Raw genomic sequence first — 12,365 nt, forward strand, 5'->3', positions numbered from 1 at the left:
GAGAAAAAGGAACTCTTCTGCACTGTTGGTGGGAGTGCAAACTGGTCCAACCACTGTGGAGAGGTGTGTGGAGATTTCTGGACCTACTAAACATAGAGCTTCCATATGATCCAGCAATTCCACTCCTAGGTATTTACCCAAAGGACACAGAAACATCAATTCCAAATAACACCTGCACCCCTATGTTTATAGCAGCACTGTTTACAATAGCTAAGCTTTGGAAACAACCCAAATGCCCTAAAATAGATGACTGGATCAAGAATATGTGGTACATATATACCATGGAATATTACTCAGCATTCAAAAAAGATAAACACATGCAATTTGCAGCAACATGGATGGCACTGGAAGGGATCATGCTCAGCGAAATAAGCCAAAATGAAAAAGAAAAATACCGGATGGTCTCGCTCATAGCAGGAATCTAGAAAACTTAAATAAGGGACCAGGAAAACGAATAACTATAAGAAAGTGAAAATCAAAATCAACAAAAAACTACGAACCAGAGACACTTTTAGGGGGGCGGGGGTGGGAGGTGAGGGATTGGGGTCAGAATGGGGGGGCTGCAATTGTATGGGGAATATAAAAATAAAATTTATTATAAAATAAATAAATAAATGAGATGCAGGTGAAAAAAAATAAAATTTATTATTAAAAAAATAATAATAATAAATTGCATTAACTGTTTAACACTTTATTATAAAATAGACTTTGTGTTGCTGATTTTGCCCAATTGTTGGTTGTTGTGTTTTCAGTATATTTAAATATGTGCTGGAGTAAGCTATGATGTTTGGTAAGTTAGGTGTATTCAATGTATTTGACTTAAGATATTTTCAACTGGGGCCTCCCTGGTGGCACAGGGGTTAAAGATGGCGCTATCAAGCTATGGCCAGCCAGGGAGCAATCCACATGGCACAGCAGACCTCTCATGCTGTGTCTGCTGCTCTCCTCACAGTGTATTTCAATAGATCTGCCTGTTCTGTTCCCCACTCTCTCTGGTGAATCCTCTCACCCCCTACTCCCGCACCTCTGGCTTACACCCCAGCTCTTCTATGCATAAGTAAATAAGTCTTTAAAAAAAAAGATGTTTATCAGGGTGGAACCCCATTGTAAGTAAAGGAGTACCTTATTACTTTCACTAGAGATTGCACATTATCTAACGTGAACCATAACTCAATATCTCTTTTTTTAAGCATTGTTCATGTCTATAAATTTAAATTAAGCTTCTAATATAACCTCTCTAAATGAAAATTTAGAAAATGAAGTTGAAGTCTGTCTAGAACTTGATCTAGAAGTACTTTTTGAGTTGAGTTTAATCTAGGAATTTTATCAAATATATACATAGTAAATTTTTAAAATTTAGTAGTTTTGGTTATTAGAAACCTGTGGCCTGTAATTTCTTTAAAGGATGGTTCTTTTTAAAATATTAAACTATCATTCCCACTCTCTTAATGAATTGAAAAGTCATTTTTTCTCTTCGTTGCCATATTGTCTTCCCCACCCCACCCCCGCCCCGTATTAAGTGCATTAGCAAGCACTGTTTTAAATACTCATTTTCTAGGAGGATCCCTATTTGTACCCCTGGTTGTTCTTTAATCTTTACCTCAACTGTTTATTTTAATAACTCAAATTCATTAGCCCAGCTTTCTTTATGAGCATCATAAGAATGTAAAATAAATATATAATGACTAGAGTGCATAAGCATAGCCAAATATAGTGAAAGTTAAACAATTTAATGTAGTTTTGTATAGGAAAGGAATTTTTCAATCATTGAAGGTATGCATTGTACTTTTTGGAAGTTGGTACACTTCAGCATGTACCTAATTCCAAATAATAAACCTGTTTCTTGATAATTGATTATGATAAAGATTCATGTGGCTTAGGTAGATTGTTCTATATTGTAATTAAACTTCTGAAGACTATGGACTTTATGAAGTCTATGTAAACAACTCATATTTTCTATGTCATGATTTGGATTGTTGACTATATACTTGATTTATCTTATAAATCAGAAAGTCCTTGGGTTTCTTTCTAAGCTAATGTGTCATCATTTACCGCATTATAAACACTTAAACTTTATCAGAGTCCATAATAAAATTAATGTTTTTCTTTTGATATAAAAAATTGTTTCTTTTGAAAGTATAAACAGCAAATTGATAGAATTTTTATTGATCATAATTTGTCTCCAGAAGGACCAGAAAGGCTGTTGTAACCACCTGGCGTGGCTAATAACATTTTACTGCAAATCTATAAGTATTTTATTTAAATTTAAAATCATGTATATCCATGTTAACAAGGGAAAGAAACTTTTGGAGGAAGATCTGAATGTTATGTGTAATCTTGAATAAGGACAATATATATTCTCCATATGTTTTTCCTCAGGTATATATTTCAAAATAGAGACAGTCTCATGATCTCTTTAAATGTGTATGTTAGTGAATCTCTTTCGCTAAAGTTAATTTGAAAAATGTCTTTATTTTAGGAAAAGAAAAGAAAGCGACTGGAACGCTTTGGACTCCTTTGATATTCTCCCTTTTCCTTTCCAAGTTTTATTATTAAAAGTAAAGATAATGTTCAAATTACAACATTTCACAGTATCCTTTCTTATCACGAATGCATGAATATTTTTATTGACATTTATTCTTGAATTGTGTTATGATGTCACTGTTTTAATTTGTAAAATTAAAAAATTAGTAGCCAAACTTATTAAATTACAAGAATGGAATCAACTCTTTTACTAAGGACATTTTAAGTTGATTGTTGTATGTTGATTTAAAAAAAAACTGCTACATTTAGAGTATTCAAAATGTTTGGTTACTTTCACATGCCTAGACTGGTGATTACTAAGAATTTATTATAAAAATACTGAATTTCTTATGGTGGCCTTACTTACATATGGCTACAGATTAGCTGGTATATTTGTCAAAATAAATTATAAGCTTAAGCTTCATTATCATTTGTAGTTTAAACATAGTGAATCTGATACAGTGTTACTTCATAATTTTGATGCTCTTTGCAGTAAATTTGATATAGAGCAGTTGCTAAAGAAACCCTGTTAAAATGTGTGACCATTTTTATGGAAAACATCTGGGGTAATTATATTAGTTCAGGATGTGCACTGTTTAAAAATAATCCTCAATTCATGGAGAAGGAAGCATATCTTTTCCTCATTGACTGGAATAATCCAAATTAGTATAAAAAATTCTTTAAGTTATTGGTAGCTGTGCTTTAAGTATAATTTTAGAGTATTCCAAGAGGAAATGAGGAGTAACTTTTATGTAAAATGCCAAATTGGCACTTTACACCTGTTAGTGTGTTTCGTTTAGAACAGCTGTGTCTTTTATTATCAGTAAACAGATGCAGAAAGTAATGGAATGTTTTAAAGCAATATGTTAATCCTGTCTTCCACTACTGAACTGTCTCACAATATAGTGATTAAATATTGACTGTGCAGCTGTTACTTACAATTATAGAATTTCTTAGTTAATTTCTTCTTCCCAGGCCCAAATGTTTTAATACTTAGAGATCTAATTTCTAATCTTAAAGTGTTTCATAATGTAACTTGTTTATTATAGTTTGATTTCTAAATATATTTATTGGCAACAAAGTTATGTTTATAAAATCTGGTTGTTTCTGTGAATACTAATTTTCTAGGTAGAATAAATAATTTTAAGGTATTTTAAAAATAACTATGACTATGAAAATGATTATTAAATATAACAGTTTTTAAATTTCATGTTTGAAAACTGCTCTTTGCATGCTAAATAAGGAATTACAAACTTTCCTCAAAATTTATCTTCTTAGAATAGTGACTACCTTCAGGAAAAACACTGCAAGTTATTTCAGTTCTAGTAGCTCTTTTGCAGTTTCATTATGTTTTAATTCTTACATTTTACCTTGTCAAAAAAGATATTTTAGATGCCAGTTCCATAATGATCACTTTTATACTTTAGCTGAAAGGAGTAAATTTAATTAGCTAAGATGATGATGATGTTGATGATGATGAAAAATAGCTAAAATTTATTGCATTCCTATTTCTTGAAAGGTATTTTGCAAAGATCTTTATATATATTATAATATTATTGCCCCTATTTGTAGAAGAGCAAATTCAGCCTTAGAGGTTTGAATTGACTGAGGTCTTATAATTGAAAGTGAGACAGCATTTAAGCCTTTTGTTCTTAACAACTTTTTGTTTTTCCTGCCTTTAGTATCTAATAACATCAACATATATAGAAGAACATATATGTGCAAAGTAAACTTTGACAGTGTCCTTTTTGTGTGTGCGCACCAAAATGATTATATCATTTAATCCCCTTGCCTAAAGAGAAAACAAAATATGCATGGAAAGATGGAGAGTTCCAGTTCTTGCTACCTCACCACACAGTGATTGCGTCATTGCTTTTCAGCATCTTCAGGATTATCTTATAATACAAGTATCATAACAAAATATACATTAGAAAATTTGATTTACTCTACTTGAGCTACTTTGTGGAGACAGTTCTAACAATCTGTTCTCTGTCCTAAAAAGAAACTTTCTTTGGTTCAAGAGTTTTCATTTTCACATGTTAAATTATTTTGTTTATGACTTAACCTAGAACTATCAGTTAATGTTGAAGCTTATTTTTATTAGGTAACTCTCTACTGTTAGAAATTATTAACTGCATTTTAAACTTAATTTGTCGTAAGAAGTGCCCTTGTTATATATGAAGCTGAGACTCAGTGACATTAGCTAAATTGAATGAGAGTATAGCTAGAAAATGATACATAAACATTTGAATTTTTCTTTCAAAAAGATTGAATTAAAAAGTATACAGCTAACATTTTTGGTGAAGTTTTAAGATTTCCATCTCTAACAGATGGTTACTTCAACATAGTTTCCGTTGACATTGATGAGAATGCTTATAAGATTAACTGGAATCAGCAATGTCATGAGGTATTGCTGGAAGAAATTTAATATGGTAGAAATTCATTATAAGGTGGTTCTTAAGAGGCAAGATGTTCTTGCATGCAGGCTGTCTGAAATATAAGAAGAATTGACACATCCTTTTTATGCAATGACATGTCATTTTTCATGTTATCAGTTTTTAAATAGATTGTACATATTTTGCCAAATTTAATCAGCTATACTATATTCATTATTTCTTTGAATTATAAGTTAGGCAGAATTATTTGGCAGTGTTTTTATTCTTTACATTTTTGAAGACTTCTTAAGAATTCATTTCTTGAGATAGCTATAGATTTATATGAAATTTTAAGAAACAGTAGTTCAAAAAGGTACTGTGTACCCTGTGCCCAATTTCCCTCAGTGGGAGCATATTACAAAACTATATACAATAATACCTCAGCTTGAACATAGATGTTAAAACAGTCAAAATACAGAACAGTTCCGTCACCACAAGGATTTGTCACATTACTCTTCCACAATAATACCTTCTTCCTTTCCACCATCTTCCCTTAACCCTGAAAACATCTAATCTGTTCTCTATGTCTATAATTTTGTCACTTCATGAGCATTATATAAGTGGAAGTATCCAGTGTAAAACTTTTGGAGGTCCCCCCCTCCTGCCCCATCATAATTCTCTGGTGATTCATCTAGGTTGTTGGATATATCAGTAGTTCTCCTTTATTTATTCATTCCACAGTATGAATGTACCACAGTTTGTTTAACCATTTGTCCATATAGGGTCAAAATAAGGGGGTTGGGAATTGTATGGGGAATATAACCAAGATGAAAATGCGTACATTGTACAAAAATGAAAAATGGGGGCCTCCCCGGTGGCGCAGCGGTTGAGCGCTGGGTTGCGAAGCTGCCCGTGGCCTCTTTGGCACCTGTTCGATCCCCGGCTGCTCCCCGGCTACCAGAGGAGGGTCCCACATGGCACGCAGACCTCTCCTGCTGCCCGCTGCTCCCCTCAGCAGTGTACTTCGGTCCTTCTGCCTGCTCTGCTCCCCACTCTGGCTCTGGTGAATTCTCTCACCCTCCCGCGCTTCTGACTGTACCCAGTGCATGTACAAACAAACAAAAACAAACAAATAAATAAATAAATATACACGCCTCTTTAAAAAAAAAAAAATTAAAAAAAAAAAATTAAAAATGATGAAAAAATATATAAAATTAAATTTAAAAAGAATTCTGGTTTGTTTCAAAAACAATGTAAAACCTGCTTTCTACCACATTACTAAAGTTTTACATTTTATACTTAAATTAATGATTGATTTTGAGTTAATTTTTGTATAAGATATCGTTAGGTTTAAGTTCTTCAGAGAGGAAGGGGTACCAAACCAATTTCACATCCATTACCCCTCCCTCTCTGAAGAACCTAAATATTTTTATAGTGTTAATATTGGCTTACATTCGTGCTTTCAGGCATTTTCAAACAGAATTGTGGGGATCATAGATTATGGATGAGACTTATCCTCTTTTCATATGTATACATTTAAGGGTTCTCGAATTTCCCTCTCAGCACTGCTTTAGGTATGTCAGGCTTATTTACTATCTATTAACATATACACCCCATTGTGGTCTGTTGGTCTCATAGTTTTACCAATTTGAAGTGTAGAAACTTTACTTCCTCAATTTATTTTGTGCTATCCCATTTATAATATAATAATCTTAAGTATTTGCTCTACATACATTTAGAGATATGGTGGATAATGTTATAATTTTTATTTTAGCTATCAAAAATTGGAAAATGCAAGAAAACTAAAATATATTGTAGTCTTATTTTTCCTTACTGTAGTCTTTTCTATATTCCAAGATTTTTTCTTTTGTCATTTTCTTTCTGTTTAGAGAATTTCCTGTGGCTGATTTTACATGTTGGATCTCTTAATAACAAATTGTATTTCCTCATTTAGGAATATCTTAATTTACCTGTCATTCCTGAAGACTATTTTCAATGGATATAATATCATGGGTTAATAATTTCTTTTCTTTTTTAGATCTTGAAAAATGTTGTACTACTGTCTTATGCTTACATGGATTCTGATGAATAATTCACTGTAATCTAGATTATTTGTTTTTCACCACTTTCAAGACTTTTTCTTTGTAATTAGTTTTCAGAAGTTTGACAATGATGTCTTTTGGTGTGTATTTTTGAGGGGTTTATCTTTGGGGGCTCTTAACTGCTTGAGTTTTTAAGTTTATGTCTTTTGTCAAATTTGGGGAGTTTGAGTACTTTTTCAGCCTATTTCTCTCTCCCCCTCTTTTAGGATTGATGACATGCATATTAGACTTTTTATTATAGTTCTACAAGACCCTGAAGGCCATTTCATTTTTAAGCCTATTTTTCTATTGTTCATATTATGTAATTTCAATTATTCTATCTTCCAATGTATTTCTTCTAATTCCTTTATTCTGCTATTGAACCCATTTATTGAGTTTCATATTTAGGTTAGATATTTTTTTACTTCCAGCGTTTTCATATGGTTCTTCTTTATATCTTTTCTTTCCTTGCTGGGATTTTATACTTTTAATTTATTCATGCATGTTCTTAATTGCTCTATGAAGCATTAAATGTCTGCTTTAAAACCCTGTCAGATAATTCTGACATCTCTGTCATCTAGGCATTGGTACCTGATGATTGTCTTTTTCGCTTATATTGAGATTTTCCTAGTTCTTGGTGTGATGAGTGGCTTTCAGTTGAAACCTGGACATTTTTTGGTCCAGAATTACAGTATGAAACTCTGAATAATTATTTAAATCTTTTGCTTTAGCTATCTTCTCCTGACAGTTGTTCAATAGGAGGAGCACATTGACTCATTATTGCCAGATGGAAACCAATGGTTTCCCAGTTGCCTTCCTTTGATTTCCCTTGGAGGTGGGAATTGGCTTGGGGGCTTCTCATTACTGGTAGGTAGTGTAAAATTTCCAGCTTCCCACAGCCCTCCACTGATATCCCCGAAGTGGAACTCATTCTTATGCAGTAGGGTTGAAAGTTCTTGCTTACTATTGGGCTTCTCTGACACCACTTCTGCAGAGTTGAGGAGATACCTTGCTATATCAGAATGGAAATCTAGGTTTCCCACTTAGATTTTGGCTGGAGGGGTAGTTAGAGGTTTGTTTGTTTTTTTTATGTTTTGTTTAGTTGGGATAGGTAAGGCATAGTATAAAACTCATCCGTAAAATTGCTAAGAACTAAATGCTGAGAACCCACCTTGATTGTAGTCTTGCAGGGCACCCACCTAAGCAATGTCCAGATATCTATAACCACTTTCACATATAGAATAGCTTTACTTATCTCCTCTCTTCCCTTTTCTGTTTGTCTTCTGAGATCCTAACATTTCTGTGTAAAAGGTTCTAACATTTCTGTGTAAAAGGTCCATGAAATTCACACTAAAGATTATGTCTTCTTGTGGGATGCACATTGGGAACCTCTTTTGACTGGTGTACAATATATTTTTATTGATGTAATGTTTTTTATTACATACAGTTTTTTATATACAGCATTATAATTTGATATCTATGCATTATCCTTACAAAATGTCTGGTTTCCATCCACTACTATACAAGTAGCCACTTTAACCAATTTGCCCACCCCTCATCCCCTTTATTTCTTTTTTTTTTAAGATTTATTGATTGATTGATTGATTTATACATACATACATACAAGCACTGGGTACAGTCAGAAGCGCGGGAGGGTGAGAATTCACCAGAGCCAGAGCGGGGAGCAGAGCAGGCAGAAGGACCAAAGTACACTGCTGAGGGGAGCAGCGGGCGGCAGGAGAGGTCTGCGCGCCATGTGGGACCCTCCGCTGGTGGCCGGGGAGCAGCCGGGGATCGAACCGGCGCAACAGAGGTTGCGGGCAGCTTCGCAACCCAGCGCTCAACCGCTGCGCCAACGGGTCAGCCCCTTTATTTCTAATGACCAACACTTTGTTTTCATAATTAATTTTTCTCGTAATTTATTTTGTTGGTTTTTTTCTTGTCTTTCAGGTGTATAGCTTTACATTTTTACTGTGTGTACTACTTATGATCAACAAAAGTACATATGTATGATCACCAAAAGTTTAGTTTCATCCAATGTTATAAAATTGAGCCCCTTTGCTTTGTTGTCAGAATCTGAGTCTGGTTTTTTTTTGTTTTTTGTTTTTTACTTATTCATTTGCTTTTACTTTGTGGAGACCATGAGGTTCAAGTATAACTTTCTATGCTTTTGACTTACAGTTTTGGGTTCATAGCTATTTAAATCAAACAAATCCCAAAACTTAAAATATTTGCTTCTCTCCCAAACATTTTATCTTTTTGATGTCTCATTTTGCTTCCTTATCTTTTATGTATCCTTTGATTAATTCTTATGACTTCAGTAAATTTTAAGTGCTTTTGTCTTTTAATCTTTGTGCTTCCTTATAAATGATTCATTCACTACTTTTATTGTACATTTTTTCAGTGAGATTTTTCTTATATCTATTATTACTATTCTTATACAGGTTAGAGAAGTCCCTTTAATATTTCTTGCAAGACCAGTTTAATGGTGATGAAATTCTTCAGTTTTTGCTTGTCTGGTTTTTGTTGTTTGTTTGTTTTGGTTTGTTTTTTTTGGGTCAATTGAGGCTTTTTATTTGCATTTTATATTGTATTCCTAGAAAAAGAATTTCAGGATTTTCCCTTTTATGTGTTTTTGTCTTTCTTCTTCATTGTCCATTGTGCCAACCAAGTTTGTCAGTACAATGAAACCAAACTGATGGGATGGAAACAGTTTATTCTAAGCCATTTTTCTAGGCTTTTGAGTTGGAACTAAAACTAATCACACTTGTTTAACCTACCTGTGAGCCTCACAAAAGTTTTCCCAGCACTGTGATCATGATTTCACATTTGCCACTGTAAACATGCATCACTATCAGTTAGAAAACAAATGGTGACTTTGGAGCAATCCCTGATAAGAACCTGACGCTCTTTTTTTGGCATTGTGGATGCTATTGAAGGCATCAAACAGGACATTCACACACACCTTTATGGAAGCACAGAAAGATGGTGGGAAAAGCCTGAGTAACTCAATCAATCCTTCATTTCTGAATGTTAGTCTTGCCAAGTGTAAACTTCTTGTTTGGATTTTTCCTGTCAGTACCTTGAGTACTTTGAGTATGACTTGCCACTTTTTGGTCTCCTAAAATAGCCTTATGAATTTCTACCTGTAAATGAAAAATTGGTTTTGTCTTGCTGATTTTAAAATTCTCTTTATCTTTAAATATCGCCATTTTAAGTGTAATATGTCGTGGTGTAGATCAATTCATTTCCTCTTATTTGGAAGTCTGGGCTTCCTGTACCAAGATGTCTGTTTCCTTTCAGAGAAAGGGAAATTTGCAGCCATTATTTCCTCAATTTTTTTCTGCCTTTTTCTTACCTTTCCTTATAGGACCTTATCCTATAAATACTATATCTCTAGATATTTTCTCAGATCTCTTAAAATATCTTCACTATTTTTAATTCTTTATTTCTTTTGCTGCTCTCTTTGGGTGAGATCTATTACTTTGTCATTCAGTTCACTTACCTGGTCCTCTGCTTCATTTAGTCTACTGTTGGAGACATTTCTTTCTTTTAATCAAGGTAATATTAGGAGACTTCCATTGGGCATTGTTTTGTATTATTCATTTCCATTATTATATTCTTCTGTAATTTCTATGTGGATCTTCTAACCTGAGCTAAAATTTTCTGCTCCTAAAATCAGTGAGCATCTTTATAACCATTGCTTTGAATTCTTTACCAGATAGCTCTCTTATCTCCATTTCTTTAAGGTCTTTTTCTGGGGTTTTGCTTTGCTCTTTGGTTTGGAACCCGTTCGTCTGTCTCCCCATTCTCTTGATTCTATGTGTTTGCCTCTGTATACCAGACAACTCTCCTGCTTCTGATCTTTAAGATCCCACATTTGTCTTTTATTTGTCAATATGTTATGCAAAATGAATTTTCTAATTAAGACAACATTTTTTTCAGCTGAAAATGACATGTCCTAGGAAGTCGGTTGATTTTTCAAAAAGCTGAGCCCAAGAATTTGAAATGCCTTTAAAATATTACTCATCTAAGCCATTGTCATATATTCAAGGCTGGCAAGTTAAATGCAGTTTTTCAGAATCACTTAGATTCTTTGCGTTGTTCCTTGCACCTTGATAGATGTTTTGCAGTTTAGTAGAAAAAGTAGTAGAAATTTTAAGCATTCAAGGAATGTTGAGTCATTCTCTTAATGACAAAATTATACAGAGTAAGAAAAAAAGTCTATAGAAATAGAACCAAGAGAAGTCTGTATAAATAGTAATGTGAAGAAGAGTGAATTCTTTCTTAGCTGTAACATCACATTTTCAGCATGTTGCACACATTGTTTAGAGGTTTCTAAGCACATTGCCATTTACGTCATTTGTAAAAACCGCCTAGACTCATATTTTGGAAAACTGACAAATTTGTAATGAACAGATGTAAATTCCATAATTGTAATTGGCTTTTATTCTAAACTAATGTTATGACTCATGCATCATTAATGATTTCTTTTTTTCTCTATCATAACCTTACAAATTTGAAATGGCATCTTTTAGACTGAAATTTTTTTTGACTTCTTAAAATCAGGGCTTATTTCATTATGACCTATCTATAGGTTCTTTTGTCACCTATTTTTACACCTAGATTATATTTTGGCATGCCATTTTTTACATTTCTGTTGGTATTTGACTTTACATAATCTGCTTCTTTTTTATATCCCAGAGACACAACCTCTTTTGTTACATTTTTCCTATCATTAATAATTTATTGTATTTAAACTATATATTATAAAATATAATTTCTCTGTTTTATGTTTTCTTAATTCAGCATTCTATGTGAAGAATGAATAATATATGTTAACAAAAAGTCGAACAGAAACAAAAGGCATATTATTCATGTTGTTTTATAATAAGGTTGTAACAATAACATTGAAGTAAGTTTTACTTTCCAAAGTATGGCTAATTTAGGTGACTATGTGAAGGACTTAAAGTAACCAAATATTCTTGTTCCAAGTATAATATACATTTTCTTTTCTTTCTTTTAAGTTATATTTATTCAGGTATAATTTTTTTAAGAATTGAAGTAACATTGCAAATAAAATGAAGTAACCCCTCCAAATGTTAATTATTTAAAAATTCCTATGACAATTCTATAACTGAATTGTTATATGAATAGAGAACACAATATATGTTAATGAAGGAATGATTATAATTTTTCAGTGTATAGTTGGGTTGGTTTTTTTTTTTTCACTGAAGTACCAAAATACAGAGCATGTGTTTTACCATATTGGTGCTTGTTGTAAGGAAGATTTAATAGCTTGTTATGGACTATTAATATGAACAGAAGTCATTTAAAGTTCAGATATATATTTAGAACTAACATGTGTGCAAAAAGATAATAAGTT

This window comes from Talpa occidentalis, unplaced genomic scaffold, assembly GCF_014898055.3.
Source record: "Talpa occidentalis isolate TD23 unplaced genomic scaffold, MPIMG_talOcc4v2.1 talOcc4.3, whole genome shotgun sequence".
Lineage (NCBI taxonomy): Eukaryota > Metazoa > Chordata > Mammalia > Eulipotyphla > Talpidae > Talpa > Talpa occidentalis.